General features: G+C 34.8%; 1 pseudogene; it reads right to left on the bottom strand.

The window, feature by feature from the left end:
* Window positions 1-10,924: 10,924 nt before the first annotated feature.
* LOC121433709 overlaps window positions 10,925-23,064 on the bottom strand; it is a 49,792-nt pseudogene continuing 37,652 nt past the window's right edge.

Raw genomic sequence — 23,064 nt, 5'->3', positions numbered from 1 at the left:
TGAGTTTGAAAAATATAACCTTATCTTACTGCAAGTTTAACAAAACAAAGACCATATTCTTATCAGCATTTCTCTGTGACTACAATGAAATATCATAGGGAAGATAAGACAGAGATCTGGAAGTAAACATGTCACAGACCCATTGTGAAAGGCAGGTATAGAAGAGAAGGGGCAGAATAGGACAAAGGTAAAATCTCCGAGACCAAGAGGCTTAGCTTAGGCTGTTGTATGATTGAGAGAGAGAGATAATCCTGTTCTTGTCGGAGGAGATCTAGATTCATTGTGTGGATAATTGTGAGGTAGAATAGATCCAATTTAGGGGTTAATAGGAAGGTTCGTTCTCTGAAAAATTCCTGTCTGCTACTAGGAACACTGCTGTAGAGACTGGGAATTCTGAAAATCCAGAAAACCGCTTGATAACTGTAGCTTTCTCACTCCATCAGAATGTCCAACAATTAGCATGTTTTGAATTATGGAGATAGGTTTCCAAGTAAAAAATTGCAGTGCTCTGATTTCTGGCTGGAACATTAGTCACCCCAGTGTGGGAAGCCTACCTATTCTACAGATGACTGAGGTAAGCATGACAAACAGAAGCTCCTGGTTTGGAAGCTAACATGAAAAGTAAAATCTCTCTAGGTGAACCACTATAGCACCAGTGGGTGTAACTTGTTTGGCATGTAGCTGTTATACAACATGTGGCCTAGAATCTACTATGTTGTTATCATGGCACTGAAAATAGATCCACCAATAATCATTTATGATGATACAAATCTCATTCAGAACAATAGACCATGAAAACATAAACACTTAATGAAGAACCTCCCTGTGACCAGGTTAGTGACCAATACCTATAATATAAGCACTTAAAGGTGGAGGCAGGAAGATGAGGGCTCCAAGGTCATACCACAATACATATAAAGCTAGAGACAAGCCTAGGCTAAAGGAAACACTAGAAAAATATCAATCTCCTAATGTCATAACATTAGATACGAACTTCCAGTATATAAATTATAAGAATATACTCACGTTTACATATTTTCAAAAACATTATATATTTAGAAAAATTAAATTACACTAAATAGGAAATCACCACATTCATAAAAAAACGTATTTTAGAATGTGTGCCTATTACATTGGGTTTACACATGGTTATTTCAGAATAGTATTATTGTCTATATTAAAAGTTTAATAGCATATTAAAATATTGTACTTTTGTTTTTAAATTATATATTATTAAGTATATAAAAGAAACAGTTTTCTGCAGTGCCTACTCCGCATAGCAATTGATAGCCTCTCTGTAGTACAAGAATCATATTGACAGCTACAGGGTAATGTCCCAGAAGGGTTATTCTACAAGATCATCAGAAGTCATCCCACTTTTAATCTATTTTGAAATCCAAAGATCTCACCATTGGTGAATTTCTTAAGGCCACTCATCTACTTTATGTTTCCTGTGATATATAGTCTAATCTAGCTTGGAGGTGAAAGACACAGTTAAGGAGAATTTTGCTATGCAGCACTTTGATTCTAAAGGGCCATTAATGATCATAATGGATGCAGTAACAGGAGAAAAATGTTCCCCGTGTCTTTGCAGGGCTTGTACTTTGCTGTCAGAGCTGACTCAGAACATGTCATTTGGTTAATATTTTTTTTTTCATTGAGAAATCCTGTTTTGTATGATTGTATTAGACTAACATCTTATAGGGTACAAAATATGTTTTATACTGTTTTCTTCTCATCAAAGTCACAGAAGTATGTTAATACTTTAATACCAGATCATAAAAAATAAAATATGGCCAAGTCTATAAGAAAAATATTTTTTTAACTTGCCACTTCTACCCATATTTTTTGAAATATTTCTTTAATTTCAATTAAGATTTTCTAAGTCCCTATCTTCAAGCCCTTTGACAGAGAATTCACTCTCTCCAAAGTCTCCTCAGTGTGATTCATCTTTGAGCACCTTGGCTTTAGAAAATGTGTTTGTTATTGCATAGAATAACATTTTGTTACTGTCAATGGGATTCAAAAATATGATATAAACTCTTCCCCTTTGTTTGAATGTCATAAACATATCTAATGTTTGCACACTTAGATCCTGCTGAATCTCCTTGGCAAAAGTGGTTCAATTTAAAACAGCCTATACTAGCAATGATTTTTAAGCAATAGGTTTACAGTCGTGAATAAGACTGGCTAAGGCCAATTCCCTTTTTTAACTGCTGGAAATTGCCTTTTGTTGTACATGATTAAAAGACAAAAACATCTAAAGTGGGCATGTAACCTTCTCTTTATCTTTTTATTTTCATTAATGTCAATAATTATTCTTCAATGTCAAAATATTTTTAGTAGTTTTATTTTTTACATTTTTATTTATTTTTTTAATTTATTAGATTTTTTTAAAAATACCAATTCAAGTTCACACTCCCTCCCCATCTCCCATTCCCTCCACACACCCTCCTACCCCACATCCATTCAATCCTCAGAGAAAGTAAGGCACATTGCTTTGTGTAAGGTCCAAGACCCTCCCTACTATATCTAGGCAGAGCAAGGCATAAATCCAAAGAGAATAGGATCCCCCAAAGCCATTACATGTAGTAGGGATAGATTCTGGTGCCACTGCCAGTGGCCCCTCAGTCTGCCCCAGCCATGCAACTGTCAACCACATTCATAAGGACTAGTTTGGTCCTATACTTGTTAATTCCTAGTCTGACTGGAGTTGGTGAGCTCCCATTAGGTCCCATTAGACTGTTTCAGTGGATGAACCCATTATGATCTTGACCTCTTTGCTTATATTCTCATTCCTCCCACTCTTCAACTGAACTTTGGGAGCGCAGTTCGGTGCTCTGACTTGGGTCTCTGCCTCTGTTTCCATCAGTTGCTGGATGAAGGTTCTATGGATATATTTAAGATAATCTTCACTCTGACAACATGACAGGTCAAGATAGGGTGCCCTTTCCTCTATTGCTTAGGGTCTTAGCTGCAGTTATCCTTGTGGATTCTTGGGAATTTCCCTAGAGTCAGGTTTCTGCTAACCCTATAATGGCTCCCTCAATCAAGATATATCTTTCCTTGCTCTCATCTCTGTCCTTCCTCCATTTTGACTATCCCATTCCCTCAAGCTTTCTTCTGTAAGACTTTAAGACAATCCTAAAGCCATTTTTGACAATTCTGAATCCTCTCAGCCTCTGTGCCATAGTGCTTCCCCTCCTCCCCTGGGAACCAAGGACCTAACAGCTACACTCACATGTACTCAGTTCCTGAACAATTACCCATATACGTATGTTTTGGTTCGGTCCCCTGGGAAACAGGGTCAAAATGACCTCTTACCTCATCTGATCTGGCAACAGCTCTCCAGTCAATTATTGGTAATAGCCCTTTCAAATAAGCCAATCAGAATAGTCAAAGAACAACCCCCCTTGCTTCTGTGGCCCCTTTAAAAGTAGACTGTACCAGCTATTCGAGGTCCCTCAGCTTCCCGAATGCTGGGGGACCCTGTCATGACAGAATTAATAAAATCCTTATGCTTTTGCATCGGCTGTGGTGTGTGAGGTGGTCTCTGGGGGCGACTCCTTCTCGGTGTTTGGACGCTAGAGTCCAACACTTCAACCCTCCCCTTCTCTCCTCCTTTTCCCCTTCCATTCTCCCTTCTCCCCCAACCCCCATGCTCCCAATTTTGTCAGGCAATCTTGCCTGTTTTCAATTTCCGGGTGGATCTATACATGTTTTCCTTTGGGTTCACTTTATTAGTTATCTTATCTAGGATCTAGGCTCAATGTCCTTTGTTTATAGCTAGTATTCACTTATGCATGACTACATAACATATTCTCCTTTTTGGGTCTGGGTTACCTCACTCAGGATGGTGTTTTCGAATTCCATCCATTTGCATGCAAAACTCAAAATGTCATTTTTTTTTGATTTTTTAATGCTGAATAATACTCTAATGTGTAAATGTGCACATAGAGAAAGTGGTGAATGCTTACGCTAGTGACTTAAGTGTACACCTAAAAGCTCTTAAACAAAAAGAAGCAGACTTACCCAGGAAGAGTAGAAGATAAGGAATAATCAAATTGCGACCTGAAATCAAGAAAATAAAAACAAAGAAAACAATACAAAGAATCAATTAGAACAAGAGCCTGTTCTTTGAGTAAATCAATAACATAGACAAACCCTTATTCAAACTAATCAAAAGGCAGAAAGTGAACATTCAAATTAACAAAATCAGAAATAAAAAGGAAGACATAACAACAGACACTAATGAAATTCAGAGAATCATTAGGTCATACTACAAAAACCTGTATTCCACAAAAATGAAATACATAAAAGAAATGGACATTTTTTAGATAGATAACAATTACCAAAATTAAATGAAGACCAATAAACTTTAAATACACCTAAAAACTGCAAGGAAATAGAAGCTGTCATCAAAAACCTCCCAACCAAAAAAAGCCCAGGGCCGGATGGTTTTAGTGCAGAATTCTACCAGAACTTCCAAGAAGCTAATACCTATACTCCTCAAAGTTTTCTACATAATAGAAATAGAAGGAAAATTGCTAAACTCTTTTCATGAGGCTACAGTTACCCTGATAGCAAAACCACACAAAGACTCAATAAAGAAAGAAAATCACAGACAATTCTCACTCATGAACATGGATGCAAATATACCCAATAAAATACTGGCAAACTTAATCTAAGAACACATAAAAAATCATCCACCAAGATAAAGTTTGCTTTAATCCAGTGATGCAGGGCTGGTTTGACATAAGAAAATCTATCAATGTAATCCATCATATAAATAAACTGAAAGAAAATAAACATATGAACATTTCATTAGATTCTGAAAAAGCATTTGACAAAATCCAACACTCCTTTATGATAAAGGTATTGGAGAAATCACAGATACAAGGATAATATTTAAATATAATAAAAACAATATACAGTAAGTCGATAGTCAACATCAAATTAAATGGAGAGAAATTCAAAGTGATTCCACTAAAATCAGGAACAAGACAAGGCTGTTCACTCTCTCCACATCTCTTCAACATAGTGCTTGAAGTTTTGGCAATAGCAATAAGACAATATAAGGAGATCAAGGGGATTCAAATTGAAAAGGAAGAAGTCAAACTTTCGTTATTTGCAGATAATATGATATATATGTGTGTGTATGTATGTGTGTGACCCCAAAAACTCTATCAGAGAACTCCTACAGTCAAAATATTTTTTTAAAAAGGCTTGCTCAATATGCAGCAATAATTATATGAGAATACTTTTGGTTTCAAGTGAATAAGAGTATCTTCCATTTTTAAAAAGTAAGGAAAGTTCACTTTGGACTTCAAAAGACTATTCTATTGTAGTCTGTCTTCCTCAAGATTTTTCTATGAAAGTAGTTTTTAGAACACAGACACATATAAGCGACTATTGACTTGATATCTTGCCCTATGTATCTTATGTTTTCTCCAGTTTCTTGCTTAAAATCTAGAGACATAGAGAAGAAGTTTGTGATCTTGACATTTATCACAGGGAAGATCAATCAGAATTTCCAGGAACTAAGTACCCAAAGAGAAACAGAGGACACAGGTAAGAAATCTGAAAAACCTGTATCAAAGAAAACGTGATTTTTATAGACCTTTCCCAGAAATAGTAATAATGTGAAAATATAAGCTTTGCAAAATAAGAGAAAATTTAAAATTAAACAAAAGGTAAGAGGAAAAAATATTGATTGTGCACACCTGTGTTCACTACACTCAGCAACTTGAAACAGAAAAGTCAGAGTTCTTGGCCATTCTAGATTCCATATTGAAAGTTTTCTAAAGTATACATACACAGCAACAAATAGTCAGACAGATAGAAAAGTAAAGTTTCAGACAATCCAAACTAATAAATGTTTAAAAAATAAGTACCATGTTAAAGAAAATCAGAACTCTTATATTGCATAAAGTACAGCTAACATACCAGCTACAAAAGAAGGAAACTGCAAGTTCAGACATAAATTAGGTACTCAGGAATCTCATAACATAGATAAAATGTATTAGGTATCTGGAAGGAGATCATTGTGAAGTACCTTCCTGATATATATCATGTTCACCAGGAAACACCAAACGAACCTTGTGGTCTTACGAAAATTATAGAATTTAATGAAACACTGTTAATAAAAGCTCAGTATCAGAAACTGGGCTTCAACATGAAGATCTAAAAAAGCAAAAGAGCCAGTCACTGGCTCTTACCTTGATCTCAGTTTGAAATGGTGATCTTGCCTACTGAAATCTCAGAATGAGACTAAGACTGGAGACTGCCCCCCACCCTTAAAATTCCTCTCTAAGGCTGGGATTAAAGGCAGGCACCACCTGATTTCTATGGAGACTAGGGTGGCTACTGGGATTAAAGGTGTGTGTCATTGTAACTACTGGGATTAAAAGTGAGTGTCATTGTGGATCCCGGGATTAAAGGTGTGTGTTACCATAATCTGGTCTGTAAGGCTGACCAGTGGTACTGTTTTACTCTCAGATATTCAGGCAGTCTTTAGTTTTTAAAATATAGTTGAAATGCCACTATAACTTAACACTGATCCAAATACTTCAAATTGGTAAATATGGTATAAGCTAAGAAAACAGTTCCTAGTTTTAGCAACAACTACCTTTCTGTGTTAACCAGAGATATAAAACCTATATGCTTATTTTTATATTATGTATTCTGACTACATGTGAAAATAAGGTAATATTGACAAAAGTCTTAATCTCTTAAAGCTAACTTACTTTAGAGATTAAAAAGATAGGTTAATTAATCCCATGTATGGAATAATTGTTCAAAATTTCAGTAGAAACAATACACACAGAAGTGATTTCATGCTTGGGAGCTATGTGAAAGCAAGGACAATAGCAGGAAGTGTCACTGGGCCTTAAGGAACGTGTTTTATTTACTGTGCACACATTAAATCATTACAGAGGGTAATGACCTTTATTGGAGAGCCTGCTACTAATGGAAGGAAGTTCAAAATCTGCATAATGTCAGAGCTTCTGAAGAAAAGGTTCTGATCAAAACAAAATAAAAAAGTGGAAAACTAAGTAAAGTAAAAGATTAATATTGATATGCATGTTACAATGCAGTTTTAAATAAATTTAAATTAGTCAAGCATCAGAACACAATTTTCAATTGAAAAGCACTTGATATAAGTTACTGAGATATCACTGTAGACCTAATATAAGATTTTGAGATTTGTATAACTTTTTGACTCTTTTCTATTTCCTTTTCATATCGATAATACATTTGATTTAATATTTGAATAATGGATGCTTGTCTGAAGTAACTTACCTGTCAAAGCCATGACATTTGAAAAGGAAATTATTTATCATAGGAATCCAGGCTTAGGTTGATTTATAAGATAAAATTTAATGAAAAGTACATTAACCTTCAAGTTGGGAAACTCAAGTTTTCTAGTCTTTAATTTCTATTTGATGAAAAGTAAGGGAGAAATGTTCATTATGTTTTTTCCTACAGTTCTTCTAGCATATATAAAATAAAATGTCAAATTAATATTTTATATAAAAAGTTACAAAGGTTTATTAAAACATTAAGCAGTTGTGTTCTCTTAGCAACATTTACTATTTTAGTAGGTATAAAATATTAAACATAGTAACTTTTTTAAGAAACAAATTTAGTGTTAAAGAACATTTAAGAAAAACTATAATTACAGTTTTTAATATGAAGGTGTTTCAAAGAGGACTGTGTTAAGAGTCTAAGAAGTTTGCTGCAGCCCTTAAATGACAAATGCATTGAAGGATATCTATATTTCTATCTCTTATGCTATCCATATATGAAGATTTTAGACAGATGAAAATTGAGATGAACATTCTCAGAAGAAACATATTATAGAGAATAAAAATCGTGATTTGGCTCCAAAGAAAAAAGAGGAATTTTATCAACAAACAAGTTCATCTCTAGTTTTGAACAGATATTGGCACAGGGAGATCTTAAGCTAGATCTACTTGTACTAGATTTACATATTTGAAAGTTTATTTTGTCTATATCACCTATTGCAAACTTAAATATTTTAAGGCTTAAGGGAGAATATAGAAACAAATTAGTGACAGGATGCATTAAAGGAACATCACAGGCATTGAAGAGGTTTATTTGGGAAGTGGTAAAGCTGACAGACTCAGATAGAATCTAGTCCTATGTGAGTCAGTAAGAAAACTAACAGGAAAAGCAGGACAGTGTGGGTCTAAAGCTGGGGCAATGTGGTGCCAAGAAATGCCTAGATGATGAAGACTGGAAGACTCTCAGGGAACATTGCCTACAGGAAATCCAGAGGACATTTCACAGTCGTAAATAAATCAGTGCAGAAGAAAATGAAACTTGGCAGTCAGGTGGAGAGAGTAATTAGAAATCATGGAGAATTAAATGACAAAGAAAGAGTGAAGTGTGCCTGGAAACTATAAGAGTACAAACCATTAAAAGCTGACAATGAAGTTGTCAAGTTTTCCAATGTCTACTTCCATTGTGAGAGAGTTAATTGAATAGAAAAATACAAAAAGAGTGAAACGTTCAAGGTCTTATTTGATTTCAAATCTCTCTCCATATTTGGGCACTAATAGTGACTGAGTATAACAAGCATCACAATTTCAAAATCAAACAAGTAAGTTTAGCAATGCCAAATGCCTATGAGAAGCCAATTACACAAATGCAACAGGTTCCAGGCATCATTTGTAATTTACTTGAATGATATGACATCTTGTGCTACATAGATTTATTCTCCTTGGCTTAGAGGCTCAGGCAAATTCCAAGTAAATGTGTTATGAATTAAGATGAATCACAACATTGCTTACAAACTTAATTTTATTTCTTTAGGGAACACTTATGATGACCATGACCAGAGCATTTTTACTTGAAAGCAGTATTTGGGATAACTTGTCCAAATGGACTGGTATTTTCCGATATAATCAGATCACAAACAAAGGAGCTGTCTATCAGTACTTGGAATTTCTTTCTCGGTGTCATCTAGATTCATTTAATACCATCATCACATTTGTTGATCATTTGCAGTGCACTCGGTTCAATAGAACATGCAGAAAATATTGCTCCTGTCTTTGAGAAGCTTACATTCTAAAAGGAAAAAAAATGCACCTCTTTTAAAATAGCATTTTTCGTTGGTGTTTTTTTTTTAAAGCACTCTCTATAGGGTGTGAGCATTGGGTGTCATTTACCTTGTCATTGAGGAAGAGGAAGCATTTTAAAGGGAGACTGTGACAGGCAATCCAGGTAGGGTTTCCAGGAAGTTAAACACAAGTTCAACAGCAGAGGGATGAGTGCTATGAGGTGAAAGCAGAGAAAGGAAGCAGGGTACTTTAGACACAGTGGAGACAGAAATCATGTGGTCTTTTCCCAAATTCAAAGCCTCCAAGAAGGTGAGAAGACAGAAAGGGAGAAAGGTGATCTTGGGCACCTGCCAGATAGAAATAAAGTAAAGAAATTAGAGGCAGACTGCAAGAGCTACAAGAAATTCTGAAAATCCAAGAGCAATTTGGTGCTATCCATTGGCATGGTGGAACAAGAACACTGTATTTTCTCAAGTTAAAATATGTCTCAGACCCAAATTGTCTTTGCCCAATCTTCCCTAACCAAGAAAAGAAAATGCACTGCAGTTTTTGAGTTGGAGGGCATAAGCAGGAGGTATATGGACTTTATTGCAAAAGGTAGGTATATTAGCAAGTTTTGTTTCAGCAAAGTTTGCGTTAAAAATTGGTAAAATTTCATAAGCAGCCAAGAAGAAATAAGGAATCCATTTCCAAGAATACAATTATTTTCATCAAAACTAATTTTTATGAAAAGCTGTAGAAAAAGTAGCTGAAAAGTCCATTCATAAACCTTTTATTTCACTTACATGTACTGTACTTGATACCGTACACATGTTGTTAAGAATTATTCTTGCTCATGAAAATTGTATACGGCATCAAACAAAGCTAGCCATAGTCTTCTCAAATTATTTCCTTGTTAGCTATTTTTACAAAACATGCATGTTATACAAGTGTCAGAAAAGAAAAAAATCACAAAAGCAATAAACAAAACAAAAACAGAACAAAAGTTAAAAACATAGGATTTTTTTTACTACTATGCCTAATACCCATGGAGCAGGTAACACTAAGAAATTCATTTTTATTGCATCTTTACTTTTATATTTGTTCTTAGATTTTCTAAAGTAATTTAAATATATACATATATATTTGAATATACATTTTTATAATGTAGCACAATAAATGAAACTAAATAGCAGATAAATTTACAAATAATGAAATGTGAAATATTTTTTTTTGCTGACCGTAGTAAATTGGGTCATAATTTTGTGTAATGAGAGCCGCTGAGTCTTCAGTCAAGGGTATATGAATGCTAAGACAGGATTTCAATGTTCATTTGTGGGATGTCTATTTTGACCACAACCATGCATGTAATTCAAGCCTTGAAATACCACAATAACTATACTGTGACTGGAACCAGTTATCCTTTATATTAACCAGCAGCACAAACCAATATGCAGACAGTTTGTTTACTTAGACATGGAAGCAGCTTTAACCTTGGTACTTCTGAAGGCACAATATTCAAAAAGTAGTGAGCCTAACACGTATAACTCTTACAAAATTCCACATCTTTGTCTTGGCCACATCAAGATCAAAATGAGTAACTCCTTAAAGTTAATTGGGAACTGGGTCTATTCTTCTAATACTAAAGATAATATGGAAAGTACATATATTAAAATAGAAGTAACAAACCCACCATAAATCATAAACAAACAAAAACCTCTTTGTGAGACAGAATGAATGACAAATGGTTGGCCGTGTGAATTTTAGTATGAGGCAGACAAAGGCTGGAAGACCAATTAAATTTCTCCTCCTTCTTTGACGTTTGCTTTGCTTCCTCATGCATCCAATGTTCACAATGTCTATTGGTTTCTCAGTAACTGCATCATTTGTGTGTTTTCTTTGTTCAGTTTTCTACTTCACGTATTAAGTTCAACAGCAATGGTTTTGTCAACAGCTATTTTTGCAGGAAAACAACTTTTGCTGAGGTTTCAGAATCTCATAATATAACACAGAGTAGTTTAGGGCCAGATCCAGTCTGGTAGGATGTGTTGGTTGCATTTCCTCTTTGCTGATCACATTTCTTGGTATGCTGGCCTGGCTGTGACTAGCCCGCAAGTCCTTTTTCACCAAGAGCAGCAACCTCGGCCAAATAAAGGAAGTAGTTGCCCTTCATTTTCAAATAGAAGGCTTTGTGAAGCATGGAGGAAGAACTATTCCAAAAAAGACCATAAATCATTGCAGATGTGTCTCAGCTCAGTTTCAGTTTGCTCTCTGTATTTTTAAGCCATCTGTTGTTTCCCCTCTCCACTTTCTATCTTTTGCTAGATAATTGAGAAAACCCTCCCAGATAATGTATAGGCAGCTGCCATGGCATCTTTATAAGCACTGGTGAGAAGATTCCTCTCCACATTAGATGACTTTGCTCCTTGCTGGATCAGTTTGACTTTTTTTCATAAGTTCATTTTTATCTATAACTGGATATTCGGCATCCAGGGTTGGTGAATGTAGCACAAGTAATAAAAACCTAGAGACAGATATTGGGGTTTTACCTGAAGATTGGAAAAGCAAAGCAGTCAGCCACTGACTCTTACCTTTATCTCAGACTGAAAATGGGTGAGATCACATCTCCATGAATCCTGAAGACTCCACACCCCACACCCAACACCACACACTCCACTGATTTCTTGTTTCTTCTCCCATATATTCCTCTCTGTGCCCAGCTATATCACTGCTGTCTCCACCCCCCTAGTGTTGGGATGAAAGACATGTGATCCCATGTCTTTTCATGAGCTTTGTTTTTCTTTTAGACAGATTCCATCTTGTTTAGTTCAGGGTGGCCTTGAACTAATAGAGATCCATCTGCCTCTGTCTCCTGAATCCTGGGATTAAAGGTGTTTACCCCACTCACTGGCCTGTATGACTGACTAGTATGGCTGCTTTGCCCTCTGATCTTCAGGTAAGCTTTATTTATTAAATCACAAATAATATACCACTATAGGTGGAAGTGCATTCTCCTGGCTTGGAGATCTCTGGAGAGTTGTCTTCAATGTTGTCCTCTGAATATGACATGGCTGTGGAACACATTAACATAACACCTGGTTACCTGCACAAGACCTGCCTACAATTAATCAAGTCAAAACTCATAGGATAAAGGCGGAATATTACTTTTCTTTGATTGGTGGTAATCTAACAGTGATTAGATTACCTATACTCCTGTGGATGAGACCACACCCATGTACCTAAGGGTATTAATTAGACTAAGTGGATTATAATAAACATGTAATTAAATAAACAAGCAAAGAAATAAATGAAGGATGTGAAGGTATAAGATGTATTGTATTTGATCCTGAAGGAGGTGCAGGGATTAGGGGTTGGGTATGGAAAACATATTATTTCATATATGTGTGGAATTTTCAAAGAACAAAAATTATCAAAAATATGATAATCAAAAAGGTGCCCAACATCTTTTTATATAAATCAATGAAGTACAACACTGATTCTAATGGCATTCTTGTGAAAGACTGTCACTAACAAACATTATACATTTTACCTTCAAGATGATTTCTATATTATTCTCTGGGAAATGACCCCAAATTACACTTGCTGAAGACCAAAACAAGGGTTTCATGATCCTTGTTTGATCATTTCACTATTTACAATCACTTCTTTATCTTCCGATTATTTGAAGGCTATAGTTTATCTTTTATTCTCAGGAGTAAGGGCTATGCTTTTAGTATCTGTTTGTAAGTTTGGATAACTAAGGCAATGAGGTACCTACACTCTATCCAGTCCTCTAGTTGAATCTTAATTAACCAACTTGATTATCCCATATTTTGCACTCCTCAGAGTTTTTTTTCTTCATGACTAATAGGCTTTTTGGTCTCTTCTCATTCAGTGAATTTGCTTTTGAATTTTAATTTTATATAAATATTTTTATTTTTTCTGGGAAACTTTGCATTAATATCCTCATTGTATTAGGCCCTCATAAGTTCTGACAGCACACAATAATTCTGTTTAAATAGGTATTGACACAACTAAAGAATAAATATTTTATTATTGGCCTCTCCTTCCCCATTGCAGTTATTCAAGACTGGAACTTTGTCTACATTCAAAATTGTTTGTTCATTAATGTTAAACATATATTCATTTGATTACCTTTACTTTGTGTGTATGTGAGAGAGACAGAGACAGAGAGACAGAGAGTATGTGTGTCTGTGTATGTGTTTCTGGGTAATTTACAGCACAACTTGGCCTTATGAGCAATGAAATAAATAGGTCAGGAGTGAAATTAATAGTCCAGATATGGTTCTGGTGCATCATAAAGAGACTGGCATATCTGTTTTAGGCTTTTTCTCTTTAGTTTGTCAGTTATTGCTTGAGTAAAGTGAGAAAGAATATTTTATTTTTTTGTCATCCATAAGAGAATGCATGTGAGAAAGAGAATTTGTTTTGGAAGAAGAACATGGGTAAATAAAATTCAAATTAAATATTTATTAATTTCGGGTGGTTATGTGTGGGTAGGTAATTTCAATTAAAATTACAGATAGAGTTTAAGCATTATCATTTAGTATTTGATCAGATATGGGGGGTGTTTGCTGAATTAGTTTTGTACAAAATATTGAAAGTGTGTATGTGTCTATGTTCATGTATAGGTATGTGCTTTGATATGCACATGTGTATATGTGTATAAGATAGAAAAAGTGTGTCAGCATGTGTATGTGAGTCTGTGTATATTTTTATGTCTGCTGAAGGTCACAGAATAATTGTTGAATCATTAGCAACACAATTCTATTCACAGAAGGGGATTTGTTTCCTCATTGCTATTTCAAATACAAGAATATCTTGGATATGTGTCATCAACTTTATAAATGTGAATGACTTTTTTCTAGCCATTGCATTTCATTTTATTTCCATGAAATTCATAATAAATATTACATCGGGGACTAGAGAAATGACTTAGAAATTAAGAGTGTTTGTGGCTTAGGAGACCAGAATTTATTTTTCAGCAACTACCTAGGCTTGCTCATAACCAACTCTAATTCTATCTTCATGTGTTCCAGTGTACTTTTAGGCAACATAGACACTATACATTCATATTGCATGCATGACACAAACATACATACACAGACAGACAAGCAAATAAAAAAATAAAAATAAATTCTTTAAGAAATTAAACTGGATTTTAGATTCTAGTAGACAAATAATTTTCACTGGGATTCCTCAGAAACTATTTATTATAGAAGCAGGAATCACTTACTAACTATGTTCTTTGGATCTTCAGGAGAGTTCAGCAAATTGGGATTCTCAATTGCTTGTAGCTAAAAGAAGAAAAAAAATCAATCTTTTAAGAAATTTAAAATTTGTTTAAGGTTGCTTCGATCCCAAAAAGATGAACTTGGTAGTCCTATTTTAGACTGTTTTCCCTAAAGGATTATATAAATAGAAGTCAATGATCACTTGGCAAACACTTTACCCTGCTAGGATTGTTGCTACAGAGATCAGGAATAAAATATTGGTCCTTCAAAGAGCATATCAGTTAGCATAAAGACACACACACACACACACACACACACACACGACAGTAACAAGATTGCAAAAAAAGAGTTGCTATGAAATGCATGGCATACTCTGGGTAGATGGTACCAAAGTGATCTCTATGTCACATTTCTCATGGAATTTAATTTTTAAACCTCCAGTAAAATATTCAATTATTGCAACCCTTTAAGGCAAAGGAAGAAGAAAAATGAAACATGAAAAAATATGAAAAAACATTAAGCTATATAGAAGAAGAAAGATGTTTTCACCAAAATGGAACATATAAAAGGACACAAAACCAGTCCCAACAGACGTAAAATTTAAAAAAGTGAAATAACAAACAAAAGTACCCTGCATCCATTCTGACTGTTGTGAATTAAGGCTGACTACCAAGAACTGAAACAGGAAATTTACAACCTTGTGGATTCTGAAAAACTTACTACTGAATAAAAAATGTGTCAAGAAAGGAATTTTAAAAAGTTCTTAATGAAAAGAAAATGAAAACACAGCAAACTAAAATTTATTACCCACTAAAGACAGTTTTAACAGGCAAGATCATAGTACTAACTACCTGGAATATTGTAAAAATGTCATATTAGTGACCTAAGAGCACACATGAAAACTTTAGAACAAAAAGAAGAAATTACACCTGAAAGGAGTCGATGACAACCAATTATCTAACCCAGGGTTGAAATCAATAGAATAATAAAAAATACAATAAAACAGAGTTAGTTTTTGAGAAAAAAATAAGACAAATATTTATCCAAATTAAGAAAAGTCATAGAGAGAATCTTTAAATTAACAAAATCAGAGATGAAAAGTGGAACATAAAACAGATACCTAAGAAATCTAGAGACTCATGAAAACATATTTTACAAACCCATACTCCACCAAATTATAAACTCTACAGAAAATGGTAATCATATCAATATATGCCACCTATGAAAGTTAAATTAGGATAACATAAGTAATTTAAACAGACCTATAACTCTTCATAAAATATAACCAATACATAAAACTAAAAAATAGCTCAGAGTCAAAGGTCAAATGATTTTAGTGTAATATTCTATCAGTCTTTCAAAGAAGAATTAACACCTATACTTCTTAAATAATTCCACAAAATAAAAACAAAAAAAAACATTGACCAAGTTTTTTATAAGCCAACAGTTACCCTGATTCTTAGACCACATAAAATCTAATGATAGCAACAAAATTACAAACTTCTACACTTATGAACATAGATGCAAAAATTCTCAATAAAATACTTGAAAATTGAATCCAAGAGCATATTCGAAATCTACCATGACATTAAGATTCATCCCAGAGACAGAGGGATGAATACATGAATCTACAAATATAATCCACCATAAGAAGACACTGAATGGCAAAAACCACATGATCATCTCAATAAATGCAGAAAAAAGCCTTCTACAAAATTGAACACCACTGCATGATGCAAGTTCTAAAGAGCTTAGAGATACAAAGGACATAATTCATCACAGTATAATCAATTTACAGCAAGTCCATGACCAATATCAACTCAAGTGGAGGGGAGTTCAAATCATTTCCACTTCAAACAGTAATATGACAAGGTTGCCCACTCTGTTCATACCTATTCTATAAAATACTCAAATTCTCTGGTATAGCAATATGACAACTGAAAGATCAAGGAGATACAAACAGAAAAGTAAGACTTCAAATTATCCATTTGCAGATACTAAGATCATCTATGTATATTATGCTAAAAAATCCAACAAGAAACTCCTATACCTTATAAACACTTTAAACAAAGTAACAGAGCACCTAAATAAAAAAAGACAAAAATCATCAGTCTTCCTTTAAACAAATGGCTAGAGAAAGAAATCAGAGAAACACTACCTTTCACAACATCCTATAAATGTAGAAACTATCTTTGGTAACTCTAACCAAGAAAGTGAAAGACTTGTATTATTAAAACTTTAAGACCCTGAAAAATGAATTGAAAAAAAGATATGATGAGATGGAAAGTCTCTAATGCTCATGGCTCAATAGGATTATTATAGTAACAATGATGATCCTGCAAAAACAATTTATGTATTTAATATTCAATGTAATCCCCTTCATAATTCCAACACAATACTTCCCATATGCTGAACAGAAAATTTACTTCATACAGAAATATAAACAATCCAGGACAGCTAAGACATCTTGACTAATAAAACAACTGCTACAGAGATATAATAATAAAAACATCACTATATTGACAGAAATGATCAATGGAATATACTTGAAGACCCAGAAATAGGTTCACACGTCTGTAGACACCTTATTTGTAATAAAACCAGAAATACACACTAGAAAAATCAAGACATTATGTTGAACAAATATTCCTGGTTCAGCTGGATGACACCATGTAGAAGAATAAAAATAGATCCATATATACCAGCCTGCATAAAATTCAACTCCAAATGGATCGAAGACATACCTCAACATGAGGCCAGACTCATGAAATCTGATAGAAAAGAAAGTACAGTAATCTTGAGTTCATTGGCATGGTAAAAGTCATCCTCATTTGGAGTAAGTGGCAGCCAAAAATTGGGAAAATGTTAGACCAGCTACACATCGAATAGAGGGCTAATATCTAGTATATATGTACAGAAATATATATATATATATATATATATATATATATATATATAACAAAACACCAAATTTAAAAATCAAGCACAGATCTAAAGACAGCTCTTGAAAGAGGAAACATGAATGACCTAAAAGCATTTAAACATTTAACAAATGGTCAACATTCTTAGTCATCAGGAAAACTCAAATGAAAACTATTTTGAAATTTTATATTGTAGCAGTCAGAATGGTCAAGATAAAAACAAATGTCTCATGTTAGTAAGACATGGAATAAAAGGAATATTCATGAATTGCTGCTGGAAATTTAAGCTTTTATAGCCCCTATAGAAATCAGTGTAGACGTTCCTCAGAGAGTTTTGTTTTTTTTCCAACTTTTTTATTTATTTATTTATTTTAATTTATTTATTTATTAAGGATTTCTGCCTCCTCCCCGCAACGGCTTCCCATTTCCCTCCCCCACCCCGATCAAGTACCCCTCCCTCATCTGCTCAAAGAGCAATCAGGGTTCCCTGACCCTTGGGAAGCCCAAGGACCGCCCACCTCCATCCAGGTCTAGTAAGGTGAGCATCCAAACTGCCTAGGCTCCCCCAAAGCCAGTACATGCAGTAGGATCAAAAACCCACTGCGATTGTTCTTGAGTTCTCAGTATTCCTCATTGTCCGCTATGTTCAGCTAGTCCGGATTTATCCCTTGCTTTTTCAGACCTAGGCCAGCTGGCCTTGGTGAGTTCCCGATAGAACATCCCCATTGTCTCAGTGTGTGGGTGCACCCCCCGCAGTCCTGAGTTCCTTGCTCGTGCTCTCTCTCCTTCTGCTCCTGATTTGGACCTTGAGATTTCGGTCCGGTGCTCCAAAGTGGGTCTCTGTCTCTGTCTCCTTTCATCGCCTGATGAAGGTTAATATTCATGAGGATGCCTATGTGTTTTTCTTTTGGATTCACCTTCTTATTTAGCTTCTCTAGGAACATGAATTATATGCTCAATGTCCTTTATTTATGGCTAGAAACCAAATATGAGTGAGTACATCCCATGTTCCTCTTTTTGGGTCTGGCTTACCTCACTCAGGATAGTGTTTTCTATTTCCATCCATTTGTATGAAAAATTCAAGAAGTCCTTGTTTTTTACTTCTGAGTAATACTCTAATATGTATATATTCCATACTTTCTTCATCCATTCTTCCATTGAAGGGCATCTAGGTTGTGTCCAGGTTCTGGCTATTACAAACAATGCTGCCATGAACATAGTTGAGCATATACTTTTGTTGTATGACAGGGCCTCTCTTGGGTATATTCCCAAGAGTGGTATTGCTGGATCCAGGGGTAGGTTGATCCCGAATTTCCTGAGAAACCGAAACACTGCTTTCCAGAGTGGTTGCACAAGTTTGCATTCCCACCAGCAATGGGTGAGTGTACCCCTTTCTCCACAACCTCTCCAGCAACATTAAATTAAATTAAACGGAGAAAAACTCAAAGCCATCCCACTAAAAACAGGAACACTCTCTCCATACCTCTTCAATATAGTGCTTGAAGTTCTAGCAATAGCAATAAGTCAACATAAGGAGATCAAGGGGATTCGTATTGGAAAGGAAGAAGTTAAGCTTTCGTTATTTGCAGATGATATGATAGTATACATAAGCAACCCCAAAAATTCTACCAAAGAACTCCTACAGCTGATAAACACCTTTAGTAATGTGGCAGGATACAAGATCAATTCCAAAAAATCAGTTGCCTTCCTTTACACTAAGGATAAGGAAACAGAGAGGGAAATTAGAGAAGCATCACCTTTCACGATAGCCACAAATAGCATAAAATATCTTGGGGTAACTCTGACCAAGGAAGTGAAAGATCTATTTGACAAGAACTATAAGTCTTTGAAGAAAGAAATTGAAGAAGACACCAGAAAATGGAAGGGCCTCCCTTGCTCTTGGATTGGGAGGATCAACATAGTAAAAATGGAAATTCTACCAAAAGCAATCTATAGATTCAATGCAATCCCCATTAAAATCCCATCAAAATTCTTCACAGATCTGGAGAAGACAATAATCAACTTTATATGGAAAAACAAAAAACCCAGGATAGCCAAAACAATCTTACACAATAAAGGATTGTCTGGAGGCATTACCATCCCTGACTTCAAACTCTATTATAGAGCTACAGTATTGATAACAGCTTGGTATTGGCATAAAAACAGAGAAGTCGACCAATGGAATCGAATAGAAGACCCTGACTTTAACCCACAAACCTATGAACACCTGATTTTCGATAAAGGACCTCAGAGAGTTTTGAATTGATCTTACTCAGGATCCAGCTATACCACTCTTATCCATATAACCCAAAGGCTGCTTAGTTACACAATAGAGACAGTTGCTCAACAATGTTCATTGCTACTTTACTCATAATAACCAGGTATTAGAAACAACCTACATATCCTTAGATAGATGAATAGGAGAAAAATCTGTGATACATGTAAACAATGGAATATTACTCAACCATTAAAGAATGAAATCATAAAAACACAGATAAATGGATGGATGTCAAAAATATTCATCTTGAGTGAGGTAACCAATATCCAGCACATCTAATTTGATATGTATTCACTTATATGTGGATATTAACTCCTAAATCATTGATGAGAAATTTACAATCTGAATAGCCACAGATATAGAGTATAGAGTACTTGACTAATGGGGCAGCGGTAAAACTCCTTAGGAAGGGGAATTAAAATAGATAGTTATGAGTGGATGGTGGAGGGAACTGGAAGGCACAGATCAAATGTGAAGGTGGCAGTAGAAAAAAATATAAGGAGAGACAGAAAAATTCAAGACAATTTGAGAGGTTTTATGTAAATCTAAGAATGTAGAAGCTGCATAAATATAAACATATGAAATTGGTCTAATTGAACTTACTAAATAATGGGGAAAGAGAGACCCAACTAGACATCTTATATCCACAAATGAAGCTTACAATACCAGTAATAGATTATATCTAATTGAGATTTTGGCCAAAGGGGACCCATGGTAACCCCTAACAACCATGCTATTGTAAAAACTATTGGTTGTTATCCACAAAGTGATGGCAAGAACCTATTGGTAATGACAACACATACACAATGCACTGAACATGCAGAAGTAAAACTGATGCCTACCTAGAGCCTTCAGCCCTGGAGACTGACGTTCAAAATACTGAAAAGTCATCTGCACACTACCAAAAAAGAAGATAAAGAACAACCTACTTACAAAACATTCAGTCTACAATGATGACTTGCCTGAATGATGTACAACTGTGGCACAAAGCTTATGAGAATAAGCAACAAAAATCTGAATGATTTGAGGCCACTCTATGAGATGGAATCCATAGACAACAGGCATGAATGGCCATGCCATGAAACTAGATAGGCCAAAGACCTGAGGGAAAACCAAATAATTCTGTTATCCTAATGATCTGTAGCCATAATGTGACTCCTATGAACATTCTGTTGTACTCTCGGATCAGTAAATTGCTCAGACATCTTCAGAGGAGACCCATCTTGTTGGCGAGAAGAATTACTGAGGCCTATAGACAAACAATGTACAGACAGTGGGAGACCTTGGAACTTTCTCTCTTAAATGAGATGTTTCTGTCAAATCCCTCCCATCAGGGCAAATGGACCACTGTGGGAGAGATTACAGAAAAATTGTAAAAGCCAAAGGAGATTGAAGACACCAAGAAAACAGTGCATTTTATACACAGCAGAATTGATCCACACAGGAACTCATAGAGACTGTGGCAGCATGCATAGAGCCTGTACCAGCTGGTGTCCTAGAGCTGAGAGAAAGTGAATGAAAACCCCCATCCCTGACCCAGAAGCTACCTCAAACTGATAACCACTTCCAAATATAAATTTATTTTTCTACAGTGTAGTCTCATTGGTAAAAAACCAAAACACTCAAGGGTACATGCTCAGCAGTAGATTAGTAGACTACCAAATCAAAATTGACACAATGTCATATTCAGAACTTCGTTGTCTCATAATTTTGCTTCAGGACATTTTATTATTTACCTTGAATGTCATTGTCTGTACTATAGTTTCTGCTTTTGTGTTTGCAGGGTCTCCTGTGTGTGTTACCTTGTGTCTTTAAGTTTACATGTTTCTCATGATTTTGATTGGCTCTTTTTATTCTTTGTTTCTTTGCATTGTCCTATTCCTCTTTGTTTGCTTTGCTTTATCACATTTTATTTTGCTTAATCGTTATTCCTTAGATGTCTACTTATTTTTTAATGAGAGTCAGAAAAGGGGTTGATCAAGGTGGGGAGGGTAACTGAAAGAAGTTGGGATATGGAAATTCAAAATAAGATTATTGTAAGAAAAATATATTTTAAATAAAATATGTGAAGATATAATTCCTATAACTAAAATAAAATTTGACAGTGTTCCAAAGATATACAGAGAAATTCTGTCTTGAAAAATCAAAATTAAAAATGACAATATAAGATATATTGAGGAATGAAGCTAGAATATGAGGTAAGCCGGGAAAAAAAAAAGCTATTTTTTTCCATGTCTCACAAATACAATATGGGACTTCATCAAAAGGACAATGGAAAACATAATATATTTCAATATTTTAACATCTACTTGCTTAAATTATATTCAGAAGGATTTATTTCTCTGCCATCACTGCAAGTAAATCATAGAATGTTGGTATAAATTTTATAACAAATTGTTGATGATTTTACTGACCAAAGGCCAAGAGCATGTGAAAAACTGAAGTCATCTTTAATAGCTAATAAGAAATTCACCATCAACTGAATTAGACAACAGTATGTGAGAGCTGTTCTTAGAATCATAATGCCATGTTATTAATGAGCATCTGTTCAGTAACATATTCAAAAGAACATGCATGCATTAGAATGTCTATGAGCAAATCTTCCCTTCCAGCCAATTTCCATTGCTTTTAGTTAGTAGCTGATAACCCAAAACTCTTTAAACCCATGATACTACAACTAACATAGTTTCCATATATTCAAAGAGTGCAATAGTGGACAAAGTTTGGTGCACTCACTAAACAGAAACAAAGCCAAATAACAACACCTAGAATCACCTCAATCACCTCCACATGCCTTTGCCCTACTGCAAAAACACAGCCATAAACAACCAAACCAACAGACAATATGCCGTCCCCAGCACCTTCAGTAGGCCCAGAGAAATGAAATGTAATTGAAGGATAAGTCAAGGCCTTCAAAATATTCATATGACTATGAATATGTTCAACGCCCAGGACCTTCATAAGGATATGAAGAAAATCTCTCAATGAGGATCATAAAAACACAAAGAAATATTTGTAAAAAATAATGATAGTGCTTCAAGACATGAAAGTAGAAGCATAGCAAACTAAAATAATATGGAAAATGAAAAAATTAAGAAATAAAAATAAACCCCAGTGATCAATGCCTCACTCAGATATTACTAGAGAAGAGTTTACTTGCAGTAGATGGAAACTAACATAGGTATTAAGAACTGGAATAAGTATGGGAAGAAATTTTGCAACACTCACTCCTAAATAGGACATCTTTATAAAACTCTTTTTCTCGGGGTTTAGGAAATTATTGAAATATTGTAAGAATCAGAAGAGATAGATGACTTGAAGGAAACCCTGCCTTCCAGACACAATAGGGATGATATATGTATGAACTCAGAGATGTAGCAGCAAACACAAGGCCAGGATATATTTAAGCCACTCATGCTCATATCACTGAGACAAGGAATTAGCCACAGAATTCTACCCCTAATCAAGAACCTATCTGAAAATGTTTTGTGTGTTTCCTGCACAATGTGAAGAAGGATTCAGATAGTTCTCTTTATTAGTTGTAT

The sequence above is a fragment of the Microtus oregoni genome, unplaced genomic scaffold (genome assembly GCF_018167655.1).
Source record: "Microtus oregoni isolate MIOR12 unplaced genomic scaffold, Mior012 000002F_ref0000024, whole genome shotgun sequence".
NCBI classification, from domain to species: domain Eukaryota; kingdom Metazoa; phylum Chordata; class Mammalia; order Rodentia; family Cricetidae; genus Microtus; species Microtus oregoni.
Note: the sequence above shows the minus strand (reverse complement) of the source record. Positions and strands in the feature narration are given on the sequence as shown.